The sequence below is a fragment of the Aotus nancymaae genome, unplaced genomic scaffold, assembly GCF_030222135.1.
Source record: "Aotus nancymaae isolate 86718 unplaced genomic scaffold, 86718_ANA_hifiasm-v0.15.2.pri h1tg000038l, whole genome shotgun sequence".
NCBI lineage: Eukaryota > Metazoa > Chordata > Mammalia > Primates > Aotidae > Aotus > Aotus nancymaae.
In genome coordinates, this window is record NW_026988452.1 from 650,642 (window position 1) to 666,236 (window position 15,595).

General features: G+C 44.6%; 1 protein-coding gene across 2 annotated transcripts in view; it reads right to left on the reverse strand.

Moving 5' to 3' along the window:
- The window catches only part of PCYT1A (phosphate cytidylyltransferase 1A, choline), a 39,607-nt gene extending 24,106 nt beyond the window's left edge, over positions 1 to 15,501 (reverse strand). Inside the window, exon 1 of one of the 2 annotated variants that reach the window (XM_012460092.2) lies at positions 15,293 to 15,501. The gene's annotated coding sequence lies outside the window, so the exon portion shown is untranslated. Of the gene's footprint in view, positions 1 to 3,322; positions 3,437 to 15,292 lie in introns of those variants that run through there. The other variant, XM_012460093.2, reaches the window with a different exon arrangement.
- Positions 15,502 to 15,595: the final 94 nt, after the last annotated feature.

Sequence of the window (15,595 nt, forward strand, 5' to 3'; positions counted from 1 at the left end):
CTGTTTGTGTTACAGCTTTTTCAGTCCCGCCATTTTGTGGATCCTGAGTTCTTGTCTCGTGTCCAGGAAGAATGAGGTACGCACACAACTGGAGGTGAGCAATGTGAAGCGGTACTTTATTGAGCAATACAATGGCTCTCAAGAAACCCAAAGTGGGTAGCTCCTTTCCACAGGAGGTCGGCCCAGCATGTGTGCAGTCCTCAGCAGAGAGGAGACCCAGAGTGGACAGCTCCTATCTACAGGCAAGTCGGCCTGTCAAGTCCGGCTGAGTCCAGGGTTTTTATGGGCTACAGAGGGGAGGAAGTACATGCTGATTGGTCCATGAGTGGCCATGGGCAGACTGGAAAAGGCACCATAAGCTCTCACTCCAGTCCACAGAACTGGCAGCCTAGGCCCCAGGCCTCAGGCCATCCCTGGCTTGAAGGTGGGGCTTCACGAGGGACCCACCCATTTCTGCCTAGGAGCCTGTCTGCCTCCTGCCGCCATCAACCTGCCAACCATGGTGCCCAGGTTATTTGTGCCAAGGGGCATCTGCAGGCCTGCATGGACTTGCCCTCAGCCCCCTCCTTGGCATCCCTCCTATGCTCCTGGACACCCAAAATCCAGAGGGGAACAAGGCAGCAGTGGGCTGGTGTGTCAATGCTGCCCTTAACATGCACACACCCAGCCAGGGCATGACGGTGCCCAGGCTTGGTCTCAACCTTGCTCCAAAATCAGAGTGGGCACCAGGAGCATGGAGAGGCCAGGCAGTGGGAGCGGGCACTTCCAAGTCTGCAGGGGCAGGGAAGGTTCCTGGGCCCCCAAAAGCACAGGGATGCCTGGGTATGCAGCCATGGCCTCTCCTACCCCGCCAACTGAGAATGGGGCAGGGCTTCCACCTATTCCCAGCTCCCACTGGCTCCATGGAGCGTGTGCAGCCCAGGCCATGACTCCCCCACTGTAGCCAGCGTCATGGCAGCAGCCAGTCCAGACAGGCCATCACTGCCATCATTTAGATGTTGACTTTTCAAACCCTGCAGGGATATTTGCATTTTTCTTGAGTAATACAATTTGTTTTTTTTTTTTTTTTTTGGTTTTTTTTTTTTTTTAGACGGAGTTTCGCTCTTGTTACCCAGGCTGGAGTGCAATGGCACGATCTCAGCTCACCGCAACCTCCGCCTCCTGGGTTCAAGGAATTCTCCTGCCTCAGCCTCCCAAGTAGCTGGGACTACAGGCACGGGCCACCATGCCCAGCTAATTTTTGTATTTTTAGTAGAGACGGGGTTTCACCATGTTGACCAGGATGGTCTCGATCTCTTGACCTTGTGATCCACCCACCTCGGCCTCTCAAAGTGCTGGGATTATATGCGTAATACAATTTGTATGAATAAATTACTTTCTTGATACTGATGAAATTTTAGGAATCAGCCAGAAATTGGGAATTAGGGGAACCTCTATGATCCACTGTCATCTCTGCTTAAGATACAGTTCAGAGAAAAATCTTCAGAACAGAGGTGGAAAACAAAGGCTGGACAGAATGAGGACAGTCTACTCTGCCCTATTGCCTCTGCTAAGCCTAGTGAGATGTTCATCTAAACAACTGCAATTGTGCCTTACTTTTTGTCCTCCGGGGAAATTCCAAACGGCAACATGACAAGATCTACAAGAAACCTGGCCTCCTTCTTAGAGACTGAAGGTGACACCTCATGAGTCATGGCTACGTATTAGGCCAGCATGAAAAAATGTCAGAGTCCAAAGTGAAAGATAAGCACCACCTAGAAACTTCCTTCTGTCACAAATGCAAATTAAAATGGAAGAACGGTGCTATACGTTTAACACTAAGTTCTTCCAGTGATGATGACTGAAAGGCAGTCATAGTTGTCATTAGTATTTCTTTTTCTTTTTTTTTTTTTTGAGACAGAGTTTCAGTCTTGTTGCCCAGGCTGGAGTGTAATGGCGCGATCTCAGCTCACTGTAACCTCCACCTCCTGGGTTCAAGCGATTCTCCTGCCTCGGCCTCCTGAGTAGCTGAGATTACAGGTGCATGTCACCACAACGGGCTAAGTTTTGTATTTTTAGTAGAGATAGAGTTTCACCATGTCGGCCAAAGCTGACCTCAGGTGATCCACCTGTCTTGGCCTCCCAAAGTGCTGGGATTACAGGTGTGAGCCACCAGGCCCGGCCTATTTATTCCTTTTAAGTTCATTTTGTTGGTTACCATCTTGTTAAAGTTCATATATGTTGATCTTTTTATCTGTTACAATCTGTTGAGATCATTCTAAATCTTGAATGTCATCTATCATGTTAGCTATTTATCACAACTATATGTAATCTGTGAATTTGAAAAGCATAAGGCTGGGCACGGTGGCTCATGCCTGTAATCCCAGCACTTTGGGAGGCCAAGGTGGATAGATCTCTTGAGTCCAGGAGTTCGAGACCAGCCTATGCAACATGGTGAAACCCCATCGCTACAAAAAAACAAAAAGATCAGTGGTGGCACATGTCTGTGGTCCCAGCTACTCAGGAGGCTGAGGAGGGAGGATCACTTGAGACTCTTTCTCAAAAAAAGAAAAAAGGGAAATTCCTGAAAGTAGGTCAAGGTTGAGGTTGCAGTGAGCTGAGATCATGCCACCACGCTCCAGCCTGGAGGACAGAATGAGAACCTGTCTCCACAAAAAAAAAAAAAAAAAAAAAAAAAATGGAAAGTATGGTTTTTCTGTCTCCATCCAAGTCACTGCTGAAAATGTTGGTTCGGATAGATATATGTCAGCAAACACCAATGTGACACACCGCTAGAACCCTCTCCCCTCACTGAGATTCACCCTTAATACTCTTGAGGTTACTATAGCATAAAACACACTAGAGTTTACATTTAGAAAACAGAATATGTGCCACAGTGAAAACCTATCCAAGGAAGCAAAAAATAAAAGTTTTTTAAAAAGGAAAGAAAATAGAATATAGAACATATTTCAAAGTCTTTAATGATCAGAGTGTTCAGATGTAAATCCAACTGTATCATACTATCATACAATCTACGTTTCTCCACAGTCCCAAAGATTATGATAACAGTGATGATAATAATTTAGCTTTTACAAAGTACTTCCCATATGTCAGAAAGTTATTTTATATACTAAATAATTCAGTCCCTACGACAGTCCCATGAGGTAGCTGATACTGAAGCACAGCCAGGTGAAATGGACTGGCCGAGGCCACATACCCAGCACAGAGCAAAACCAGGACTGCAGCCCAGGCGTTCTGTCTTTGGCGGCTGCGCTCTTGACCCTAACACTATCCTGCCTAGTATGTACAATAATCATAGATTAATTTAGTCACAAGTGCTTACCGCGCTCTCACCACGTGCTACACTGCCACGCAGGAATTTAATTTCACCTTTTCATAAAGACCGGGCTCCCTTCCCATTGAGCTGATCCCTGGGAGACTCTTGTTTTGATCTGGGCTAGGGTGGAAGAACGAACATGGCACTTTAGGGGGAATCATAGCAAATAAATGGGATTTCATGCTAGGTCCTCCCAGTACTTTAACTCGCAGTTAAAAATAAGCCCCCCACCGCCTCCCCCTCAAGCAATTCCCCCACCTCAGCCTCCCAAGTAGCTGAGACTATAGGTATGTGCCACCACATCCAGCTAATTTTTTTTTCTAGTAGAGACAGGATCTCACTATGTTGCCCAGGCTAGTGTTGAACCCCTGGCCTCAAGTAATCCTCCTGGCTAAGCCTCCCAAAGTGCTAGGAGTATAGGTGTGAGCCACTGCACCTGATCAAGGTAGGTCCCTTAATGCTAGGAGTTTCTTCATGTGATTAAGGAAGGCTCTAATAACATGTACTTAACTCTAAGTCATAGTAGGGATCAAATGATCCTTGATATAGTATATATCTGTTGTTTGTCCACGATTTAATCCCACTGCTCTGAAAAGAGCCCATTTTTATTTACAGACTCTCTCGTTTGGTCTGTGCAGCTTCATTTTCAGCCCTAGCATCAGATCCCCTGTACCAAACCTAAACCAATCAGCACATTACTCTCCCTTGGTCATGGATTTGAGGGAAGGGAGGCAGTGGTTTGTGACCTAATCTAGTCTAATCAATAATTTCTTTCTTTGTGGATTCGAACTGGAGATTTGGCTCTAGGAACTGTTCTGTGACCATCTAGTGGCCATCTAATAACCAGGAGGAGAGCCTTTTTAGAAATAGTCAACACAGAAAAAGCAAAAAGCTGGCTCCAAAACTGTGTAATCATGCCAACCAATATGTTCTTTTTGCTTAAGCCCATCAAGATAAGTTTGTTCTTCTTTTTACCACTTGGAACTACAAAAATCACAACTCACATGCAGTACCCAGCAGTGAGCCCAAGTACACAGTAGGCACCAGCTGAATAGTAGACTAGTGGACAGAAAACTGCCTTGAATTTTTGAAGGGACTACAAATATTACTGTTTTGTTTTCAGGGAAAGAAGACAGGTACTTGTCAATTTGTAAGCATATCAAAGTTGGCACAACAAATAAAGCTCTCATCCTGACAAACGTATTTTGTGGGAAGATGGGCAGCACACAGTAGCTCATTTCTGTAATCCCAGCACTTTGGGAGGCCAAAGCAGTCAGCTTACTTGAGCCCAGGAGGTCAAGACCAGCTTGGGTAACATAGAACTGGTTTCTACAGGCCGGGCGTGGCAGCTCACGCATGTAATCCCAGCACTTTGGAAGGCTGAGGAGGGCAGATCACGAGGTCAAGAGATCAAGACCATCCTGGCTAACACGATGAAACCTGTCTCTACTAAAAAAAAAAAAAAAAAAAAAAAATTAGCTGGGTGTGGTGGCACATGCCTGTAGTCCCAGCTACTCGGGAGACTGAGGTGGGAGGACCACTTGAGCCCAGGAGGTCAAGGCTGCAGTGAACCATGACCATGCCACTACACTCCAGCCTGAGCAACAAAGCGATACTCTTTCTCAAAAAAGAAAAAGAAAAGAAAAAGGCCGGGTACAGTGGTTTACACCTGTAATCCAAGCAATTTGAGAGGCCGAGGCAGGCAGATCACCTGAGGTCAGGTGTTTGAGACCAGCCTGGCTGGTGAAACTCCATCTCTATTGAAAATATCAAAATTAGCCGGGCATGGCAACGGGCACCTGTAATCCCAGCTACTCGGGAGGCTAAGGCAGGAGAATCACTTGAACCCAAGAGGCAGAGGTTGCAGTGAGCTGAGATCGCGCCACTGCACTCCAGCCTGGGTGACAAGAGTGAGACTGTCTCAAAAAAATATATATTTTTCTTTACCTGCTTACATTAATATGTATTTATACTATTCCTTATCTGCTTACATACAGTTCTTCTATCTTCTAAAGATGACTTTTGTGTTTTTGTGTTTTACGTTATATTTTACGCTATTCTTTAAACTGAAGTCATTAGATCCTTTGGATTTAAAACAAACATAGCTACTGCTGTTTGGGTTTTAGTGTAAGACGCTTCTTTATCTTATCCACTTCATCAGGAGACGGAAAACACCTGGGTCACAGATATTCCATAATAATGGCCCTAAAAGAATTTAGAAATTATGAAAAGATTACTCCTCATTACTTTCCTCTAGAACTACTGCCGTTTAAACTTTTACTCTGAGCTGGGCACAGTGACTTATGCTAATAATCCCAACACTTTGAGAGGCCAAGACAGGTGGCTCACCTGAGGTCAGGAGTTCAAGACCAGCCTGGCCAACATGGTGAAACTCCATCTACACTAAAAATACAAAAATTAGCCAGACTTGGTGGCACGCACCTATAATCCCAGCTACTTGAGAGGCTAAGGCAGGAGAATCACTTGGTCCTGGGAGGCAGAGGTTGCAGTGAGCCTAGATCACACGCCACTGCACTCCAGCGTGGGTGATGGAGCGAGACTTTGTCCCAAATTACATCATCATCATCATCATCATCATCTTTCACTCTGTAAGTCTCACAAGTTTTTTTCATTTTTTACCAGCCTTCTTAGGCCATCCCAATGTTCTCTCACATCTATTAACTTATGCAGCACCAAAGTACACAGACAAATAAATGATGTTTAAAATAATGGAAAAAGTTACCCCAGTCACCCTAATGTTCCAATAGCTGCTTGCCTGGACACATCACCTTTGCTACTGAGAAAGTGTAGAGAAAAGACATGTGGGAGGATGAGGGCGTACTGAAGACAGTAAATACATCCTCACATCATGTTGGCTTCTGTTTTTTTCAATTTTTGAGACGGGGTCTCGCTCTGTCACCCAGGCTGGACTGCAATGGTGCGATCTCAGCTCACTGCAACCTCCACCTCCCGGGTTCAAGCGACTCTCCTGCCTCAGTCTCTGAAGTGGCTGGGACTACAGGCCTGCATCACCATGCCTAGCTAATTTTTTGTGGGATTACAGGCATGAGCTACGACACCCGGCCCTGTGGTGGCTTCTCAATTTGTTACACTGAAACTTTGGTGTACCTAAAACCACGCCACCATTACAACATTGATAATTGCCCAGTAACCATTTTTAATACCTCCAACAATGAGAAAAAATATTTCTTGGACTCTCAGTTTATGATAACTGCACCTCTGTAATCAACCAATACCATTCAAGTAAGGTACGGTGATGGCTCTGGAAAAGGAGGTGGCTTTAAACATCTCCATTCAAGAGGGGAAAATACACACACATAAACAGGCTGCCTTCACATCCCTGTTTGTCCAGTGGGCAATAGGACTGGGAAATGATTGCACCTCCTCAGAGCCAACACAGTCGGAGGTGAACATAGAGCAGTGGGTGACTTAGGTAATGCCTTGCAGATAGATCCTTACAAATGGGGCAGAAACAAAGGATCTGAAGATAGAACAGAGAACCTCCCTCAAGAGCCCTCCTAGGATGGGCCAAAACATCCTGTTTGCTTAGTGGTTCACCTTCCAGAAAATTTTCTTTGTCAAAAAGGTTGTAACAGCTGGGTACAGTGGCTCACGCCTACAATCCCAGCACTTTGGGAGATCAAGACGGATGGATTGCTTGAGCCCTGGAGTTCAAGACCAGCCTGGCCAACATGGTGAAACCCCATCTCTACTAAAAAGACGAAAAATTAGCCAGGAGTGGTGGCACATGCCTGTAGTCTCAGTTACTTGGGAGGCTGAGGTGACAGAATCGCTTGAGCTCAGGAGGCAGAGGTTGCAGTGAGCCGATGTCGTGCCACTGCACTCCAGCCCAGGTGGCAGAGCAAGACCTCATCTCAAAACAAAAGTATAGACCAGCTGTGGTGGCTCATGCTTGTAATCCCAACACTTTGGGAGGCCAAGGCAGGCAGATCACCTGAGGTCAGGAGTTCAAGACCAGCCTGGCCAACATGGTGAAACCTCGTCTCTACTAAAACTACAAAAAGTAGCCAGGTGTGGCAACCACGGCAGATGTCTGTAATCCCAGCTACTCAGAGGCTGAGGCAGGAGAATCGCTTGAACCCGAGAGACAGAGAGTGCAATAAGCCAAGAGCATGCCATTGCACCCCAGCCTGGGCGACAAGAGTGAAACTCCATCTCAAAAAAAAAAAAAGGCTGACAGCCAGAAGACAGTATTTGTAAGGCCTGATCTTTCCAACACCGCTGCCTATTCATTCCATAGATAAGTCACCTTATCTTAGGCACTGAAATTTAAGCACAGATTCTAAATATGGACACAAAAACCCACCCTCCCAACACCCTGCCTGCTAAGTACATTAGTATCTCCAAAGTGCTCTCAAAATATAGAATGTAGTTTCTGTGCCTGTGATTTTTACTCAGACTCACAAAAACCTGGCTCCGTTTCTGCTGACTCACCCACCAGTGCACACTGCTTGCCTTGTTCTTCAATGTTCCAGTAGATGCCTGCTTGGATACATCAACTCTTCTAGACAAGTGGAAAATGTGTTTGAGGAGGGGGTGGGGTGGCACTGAGGAGACGCTAAGGATAGGTCTAGTCAAGTATTTTTCCAGTGGGACTGTCCTGAAGGAGACAGAATCTAGGTGCTGACATGTATACGCCTGAGTCTTGAAGATGAAAGGCTCCTACAAGTAGTTTTAGGGGCTCCTATCCAATCCTTTCTCTTCAACCCCCTTATTGCAAACAGACCTACCAAGCGAAAGAGGAGGTGGACTTTGCTTCCTCAACTATGTAACAGTCTAAATATAGCAGTCCTCTCTTATCTGCAGGGGCTATGTTTCAAGACCCAGCGGATGCCTGAACCCCTGCATAGTAGGAGGCTCCTGTATGTACAGTCATCCCTTGGAATCTGCAGGGCATCGGTTCCGGGATCTCCCACAGATACCAAAATCCACAGATGCTCAAAAGTCCCTTATATATATAAAATGGTATATAATTTGCATATAATCTACACCTCCTGTATGCTTTCAATCTTCTCTAGATTACTTATAATACCTAATACAATGTAAGTACTATGTAACCAGTTATTATACTATATTGGTTTATTTGTGTTATTTTTTATTGTTGTGCTGTTATTTTAATTTTTTTCTGAATATTTTCAATCCAAGGATGGTTGAATCTGCGGATGTGGAACTCATGGCCACGGAGGGCTGACTTTGCTTTCTTCCTATATATGAAGAGTTATGATAAAGTTTTATTTATAAATTTAGCACGGTAAGAGATTAACAACAATAACTAATAATAAATACAAAAATGTTAACAATATACTGTAATAAATGTTATGGGAATGTGGTTGTTTTCTCTTTCTCTCTCAAAATATCTTACTGTATCATACTCAGCTACTTCTGACCGTGGCTGACTGTGGGTAACTGAAACCAAGGAAGCAAAACTGCAAATAAGGGTGAGCTATTTTAGTAGCAAGTTGCAATTACAGATACTATTCCACATTTCAAAAATCTAATTCCAACTTGACCAATTACTACAAGGAACTATCTACAAAAAGATAAGGCATAATTTTTCCTTTGCATTCTATTCCTGCTTTCCCCATCTCTAGGGCTACATTATCTTCCCCATTAAAACCCAGTGCTCAGGATTTTTCTACAGCACACTAATGCCCAGTTTCAAAGCCGAGTGCACAAGCATGTTTTATATTCAGGATGTTTACCTGCTTCTACCATGGTGGTGCTTAATAAGCTGGTGCTCTAAGAGGCAAGCTCGGGAAACTCAAGGGTTAAAGTGCATCTAATACTCCTGGCATTCATTCATCATATCCTCTTGCTGTACACTCAGCTCTTTCTGGAGATAATAGTGTAAGGACATTGCCCCTTAAGTAAAGATCTTTGCAGCTTGAGGGAGTACATGGCTAACCCAAGGTGGGGAAAAGAACTGGATTCAAGAACCAGAAAGTCTCCTAGATCAGGGGTCAGCACGCTACAGCAGGCGGGCCGAAGATGGCCCACTATCTGTTTTGTAATGAAGGTTTCACTGGAACACAGCCACCACGCTCACTCACTGGTGTATTTATCGTCCATGGTTGCCTTCATGCTACAACGGCAGAGCTGAGTGGTCACAGATGCTTTGTGACCTGCAAAGCCTAAAATATTCACCATCTGGCCCATTACTGAACAAAGTTGCTACCTCTCATTCTAGATGAAAATAGGACCAGCTTTATTAATAATTTGGTGACAAATTCTACCTAAATTTACTTTGAGTGCAGTGGTGCAATCATGGCTCACTGCAGCCTTGAACTGCTGAGCTTAAGTGATCCTCCTGCCTCAGCCTCCCACGTAGATGGGACTACAGGCACATGCCGCCACACCTAGCTAATTTTTTGTAGAGATGGGGGTCTCATGTTGTTGCCCAGGTTGGTCTCAAACTCCTGGCCTCAAGCAATCCTCCCACCTCAGCCTCCCAAAGTGCTGGGATGATAGGTGTGAACTACCACACCAGGCTGAGAACTTACAAATGTAAAAGTTCTCAAAACATGAGCTTCTCTGACAAATTAAACTAAAGCTCAGTGTTACTTGCCATGGAGCCTATAAACTGTCACATTTAAGATCTTAGCTTTGAACTGTATTTCTTCCCTCTAATTTCGTCAGAGAAACCCTTATTCAACAAACACCGAGCAGCACTTACTCTGTGCCAGACCCTGGGTTAGCCACTGGCACGTAATAAAGCATATACTTCTATGGCCTGGACACGCAGCAGGATATTTCAGGAAAGAGGTTATCCTAAAATCCACAAGGGACATGTAATAGTTCTTACAGTTGAACAATTTTACTCTGCCACTATTCCACCAGAATATTGAGTGAGCAAACTCTTGTGTTTAGATCTTCCTAGAGTGGATTATGGAACTCATATCTCTAAGGCAGGGTCTTTGATAGAATTCAGGAAGTCTGTGAATTCAGGTGCAAAACATTATATCTTTATTTTCACTTCAGTTATGAACATAATCTATAGCAGCAATAGCAACTTATTAGACAAATGGATTTGTCACCAACAGAAATCATGGGTATTTTCATATCATATTATACTTGTTACAAATACTTTAAAACGCTGCTTTTGTTTTGAAAACTATATGTCAATATAATCCAATATAACTGGTTTTCTTTATAGCTCTATGTATTTTATTTTTGCATATAAAAACATATTCCAAAAAGGAACTCTAAAAGCTTTCATCATACTACCAAAGCAGTCCATAACACAAAAAAGATTAAGATTCCTGTTCTATAGCCAAAAAATAAACAAACATAATCATATTTAGGGTAATTATCTGTATGTTAAAAACTACCTGTTTTTTATGAAGGGTCATATGCTCATTTTCTATAGAGCAAAGACCATATGTCATTATTTGTAGCAGCCTTCACTTCAAAAGTGGTTTGCAAGTAGTTGTGAATGTGACATAACAGCCTAGCAGATTCATGGATTCTTCTGGCTCACTGGCAGTCATCCTTGTCCAAACATAGAAAGCCTCAAACTAATATAAATTTCAACGTGTGGTACAAGAGAATTCCCAAAAGAAAGGAGGGGCCAGGTGCCGTGGCTCACGCCTGTAATCCCAACACTTTGGGAGGTCGAGGCAGGTGGATCACTTGAGGTCTGGAGTTTGAGATCAGCCTGGCCAACATAGTGAAACCCCAACTCTACTAAAATACAAAAATTAGCTGGGCATGGTGGTGCCACCTGTAATCCCAGCTACTAGGGAGGCTGAGGCAGGAGAATTGCTTGAACCCAGGAGGTGGAGGTTGCAGTGAGCTGAGATTGTGCCACTTCACTCTAGCCTGGCAACAGATGAGACTCTGGCTCAAAAAAAAAAAATGGAGGAGAAAGACACATGCACACAGAAAGCCTGCTATTAATATATGTCTACTAACCTAGTTTATGAATGGCAAAATACAAACAAATTCAGTTATTTACATTGATGAATAAGGTACGTAAACAAACCTAAAAGAATGCCAAATATGAGACTCAGTTTCATTTTATCTCCTGAGACGGAGCTTCGGCACATACTGCAAACAGCAAATAGCACATGCCCTGAATTTACTGGCTGAACTGTAGAAAGGAATTAGAATTTAAATTTTGCCAGAAATTATCCATAAAGCAATTAACAAAACAAATCATGTATGAAACACGGGTCCAGGTACTCATTTGACAGGAATACTGTGAAAAGAGAAGTTTAGGACTAAAAGCAGAAAGGTTTACGCTTAGGAAAGGGGTTGAAGGACGTAGGGAAAAGGAGATGCCAGAAATCGCCAAGTAGATAAGCAAGAGGGCTGCCAAGCCTAGACCCCTCACTCTTCCCTTCCTAAGTCTCCCCTTTTCCTTTTCTTTCCTTTTCTTTCTTTCTTTCTTTTTTTTTTTAGAGACAGAGTTTCACTTTTGTTGCTAGGCTGGAGTGCAATGGCATGATCTCGGCTCACTGCAACCTCCACCTCCTGGGTTCAAGTGATTTTCCTGCCTTAGTCTCATGAGTAGCTGGGATTACAGGCATGCACCACCACGCTCGGCTAATTTTGTATTTTTATTAGAAACAGGGTTTCTCCACGTTGGTCAGGCTGGTCTTGAACTCCCAACCTCAGGTGATCCGCCCGCCTCAGCCTCCCGACGTGCTGGGATTACAGGCGTGAGCCACCGCACCCGGGCCCCGTTTTTCTAATATGATTGATGTGCAATAATGTAAAGATGTAGAAGAAGCCAGCCACAATCTTAAGCAAAAACAGGATTCTCACAGTCCTGAGATAATTGGCAAGCGCTCTTGCTTTAGGGTTTCTGTAACTGGAAAAAATCCAAAAAAAAAAAAGACTTTTAGAAAAATGTCTTATTTTCAATCTATTTCAAGGTAACACAAACTTTGATGTAAGAGGGACCTATTTCTGCTTGATTAAGAAAGGCAAGTTTCTATTAGAAAAGTCAGAAGGTCTGGCTTCAGATCAAAGTTATGTAAATACGTAGAAAGAAAAGCATGATGCTTGAGTAGGAAAACTACTATTATTAACAGATGTTTTACTACTATCCTTCATCAGTAACAATGGAAAATTATGCTTGCTTTTTGTTTGAGCATTTCAAAAACTAAATCTCATCAGTTCTTATAACATCTCTAGGAGAGGTGATTCAGATCCCTAGGAAAATACTGTCTAACCTAAAGGCTAGACAGCTCTGAATTATAAATGGAGTCAGATGGTTTACAAACTCTATGAAATTATATAAAAGTTGGTAAGTTCACATACATTTCGGATCATTAAAGGGCTGTTTAATCATAAGAACAGTTACCTCTGGCCATGGTTAGAAAATCTGAAGGAAGAGAAAGCAATAACGCTTTCCATACATAGTCACAGAGCGAGTCAACGTTAGCATCAGAGACGGTAACCAGGGACTGCGAAAGCCAGGGTTCTATCTAACTACATCATTCTCCTCAAGGGATTACATATCCAAAAAGCAGGTCCCCAAGAAAAATAAAACCCCACCTATGTATGGGAGGAGAATCACAGACTGAGGGGGAATGAAGCTCATTCTTTATCAACCAGGCCATCATACTAGTTTTCAAAGGGAATTTGCAAGGCAAATCTTTTGTCCTACAAAAAGATTCATTTCATTCAGCAAAGATAAAAGACCCCAGAGGGAGTGCGTACTGCAGAATCCCAAGACTCTTCTATCGCCTGTTACCTTGAAGCATATATTCTGTTCTAGAAGAAATCCTTGGGCAGTTCCTTTTAGTTATGTAGACTGTAAGTCAAGTAAACATCTAGTGTGCTAGAAAAAGGTGTAACTGGTCAAATTTTTTAGCCAAAAATAAAGGCTATTCCCCACCATTCTCAACTTGCTCCCATTCAAGAACCTATATGAACTCTATCTCCCTATTACAGAGTGTATGGGAGCAGGAGTGGTTGTCAGATTAATACAGTGTCTGATAAGTTAAAATGACCTCATACTTGTCCTATTATTCTTTTCAAAAAGCACTGGGTCGCACAATCAATAGCACCTTCTAAAAAGGGCTGTAAGGTCAGGTGCGGTGGTCACGCCTGTAATCCCAGCACTTTGGGAGCCTGAGGCACCGGGTGGATCACCTGAGGTCAGCAGTTCGAGACCAGCCTGCCCAACGTGGTGAAACCCTGTGTCTACTAAAATACAAAATTATCTGGGCATGGTGGTGCACGCCTGTAGTCCCAGCTATTCAGGAGGCTGAGGTGGGAGAATCACTTTGAATCCAGGAGGCAGAGGTTGCAGGGAGCTGAGATTGTGCTGCTGCACTCCAGCCTCGTCAATAGAGTGATACTCTGTCTCAAAAATAATAAATAAAATAAAAAGGGCTGTAAGAGAGAAAGAAGTAGTAACATTCACTTTAATTTCACCTGCATCACTAACAGCCCTAATGAAAGGCAATGTGCAGGAAGTAAAATCAGCCGCTAAAACTTCACTTCAATTACCCATAGTGTGGTATCATTCCTAGTATGCCAGCCTTGGCCTCCAGTGCACACATCACTGAACCAGATGGCTAAGTATACTGAAGTCTCTCGCATGTGGCATTCCAGTCACCATTGTTGGCACTGCGCCTGTCATCGCTTTGTCCACCTGTCTTTCTCGTCATGGTCATCATTTGTTTACTGCTATTACTGCACCAAATCCCATTCTCAATATCTTTTTACTAGCAATTCTCTGTACTTGCAGAATCACTAAATATCAAGACTGAACAGGCTCTGGAGGTCGTATCTTCCTTCCTTCTTCCATTTTCTTGTTGGCAGAGTATTTTCTGTCTGTATCCTGAGTTTCCTTCCCAACCCTTGTTCCTACTCTCAAAGCTTCCCATTCCTCATTAGCAGTTTCTCATACCACACACCCATAAATCCTCACTGCCTCTATAAATACCACTGTCCGTTTTTTTTCTTTTTCTTTCTCTTTTTTTTTTTTTTTTGAGACAGAGTCTCCCTCTGTCACCCAGGCTGGACTGCAGTGGCGCTATCTTGGCTCACTGCCACCTCCGCCTCCTGGGTTCAAGCAATCCTCCCACCTCAGCCTCCCAAGTAGCTGGGATTACAGGCATGAGCCACCACACCCGCCCACTGTCCCTGTTTCAACATAATTTCTGGTTCTCCCAACTGAGAAGCCGAGTTTCGGCTCTCATAGCGAGTCACTTCGGTCACGTTCAGGAAGCCTTCTCCAGGTAAGCCGATCTAATACAGCCTGTTCCCAGCTGCATCTTTGTACTTCCAAACAGTTCCCTATTCACAGAATCATTACATTTTAGAACCAAAAGAAAACTCAGAAATATTCTGGTCCAGTGTTTTTCCAAATTTTTAAAGTACGCTTTGCTTCTTACATTTTGAGATGCACGAAATCCATTTTACATCACAGTCATACACACATAACTCCAACAAATCACAGGAAACAATACTTACCCCTACTATGTAAACACACCAAAACTTCTATCCTGTTCCACTTTTTAAAAGAAAAGTACAGGTTCCATCCACGAAATGGGTTTCACAACCCAATACTAGGGAGAAGCCCATAGTTTGGGAGCCATTAAACTCGCCCAAACTTCCCACTCACCGATGAAGAAACTGTAGCTCAGTGGCGAGGCCCGTCTGTTAAGCTCCAGGCCGTGTTCTTTCCTGCAAAGCCCTCCGCGCGGTCACCGCCAGGCACAGCCGCGCCGCGACCCCGCGGCACCGTCCGCTCTTCTGCGAGTCAGTCCCCGCGGCCGCGGCTCACGTTCCCGCAGCGCAGGGTCCCTCACAGAGTGTCCCCGGAGTCACCGCCTCACATTTCCTCGGCCCGAGCGCCCTCCGAGCCCAGGGTGTTCTGCCCGCGCCGCTCCTGGGTCACAGTCCCCTCGCTGTCACCGGCACTCGGTCACAGCAGCCTCGCAGCCCCCGCCTCCCACTGCCCTCGCTGTCACTTACCGCTCTTCCTCAGTCACCGTCGCCTCGCGGTCCCGGCCCCGCGGTCCGTCCTCTCAAACACAGACGCAAGGCTATGCACACACCTGCAGCTCACGCTCCCTCAGCCCGGTCCGGTCGGATTTCTGCGCGGCGCCGTGTCACTGACCAGTGAAGCTGAGGAGGTTGCGGGGAGACGCCCGGAGAAGGCAGCTGACGGAAGAGCCAGCCGGAAGTCCCGCCTACCTCCCCCACCCCTGTCAATCCGACCACGACGTCTCCTTGAAAACCACGACTCCTGACAAAGTAGTTCCGCCTCCTCAGAGG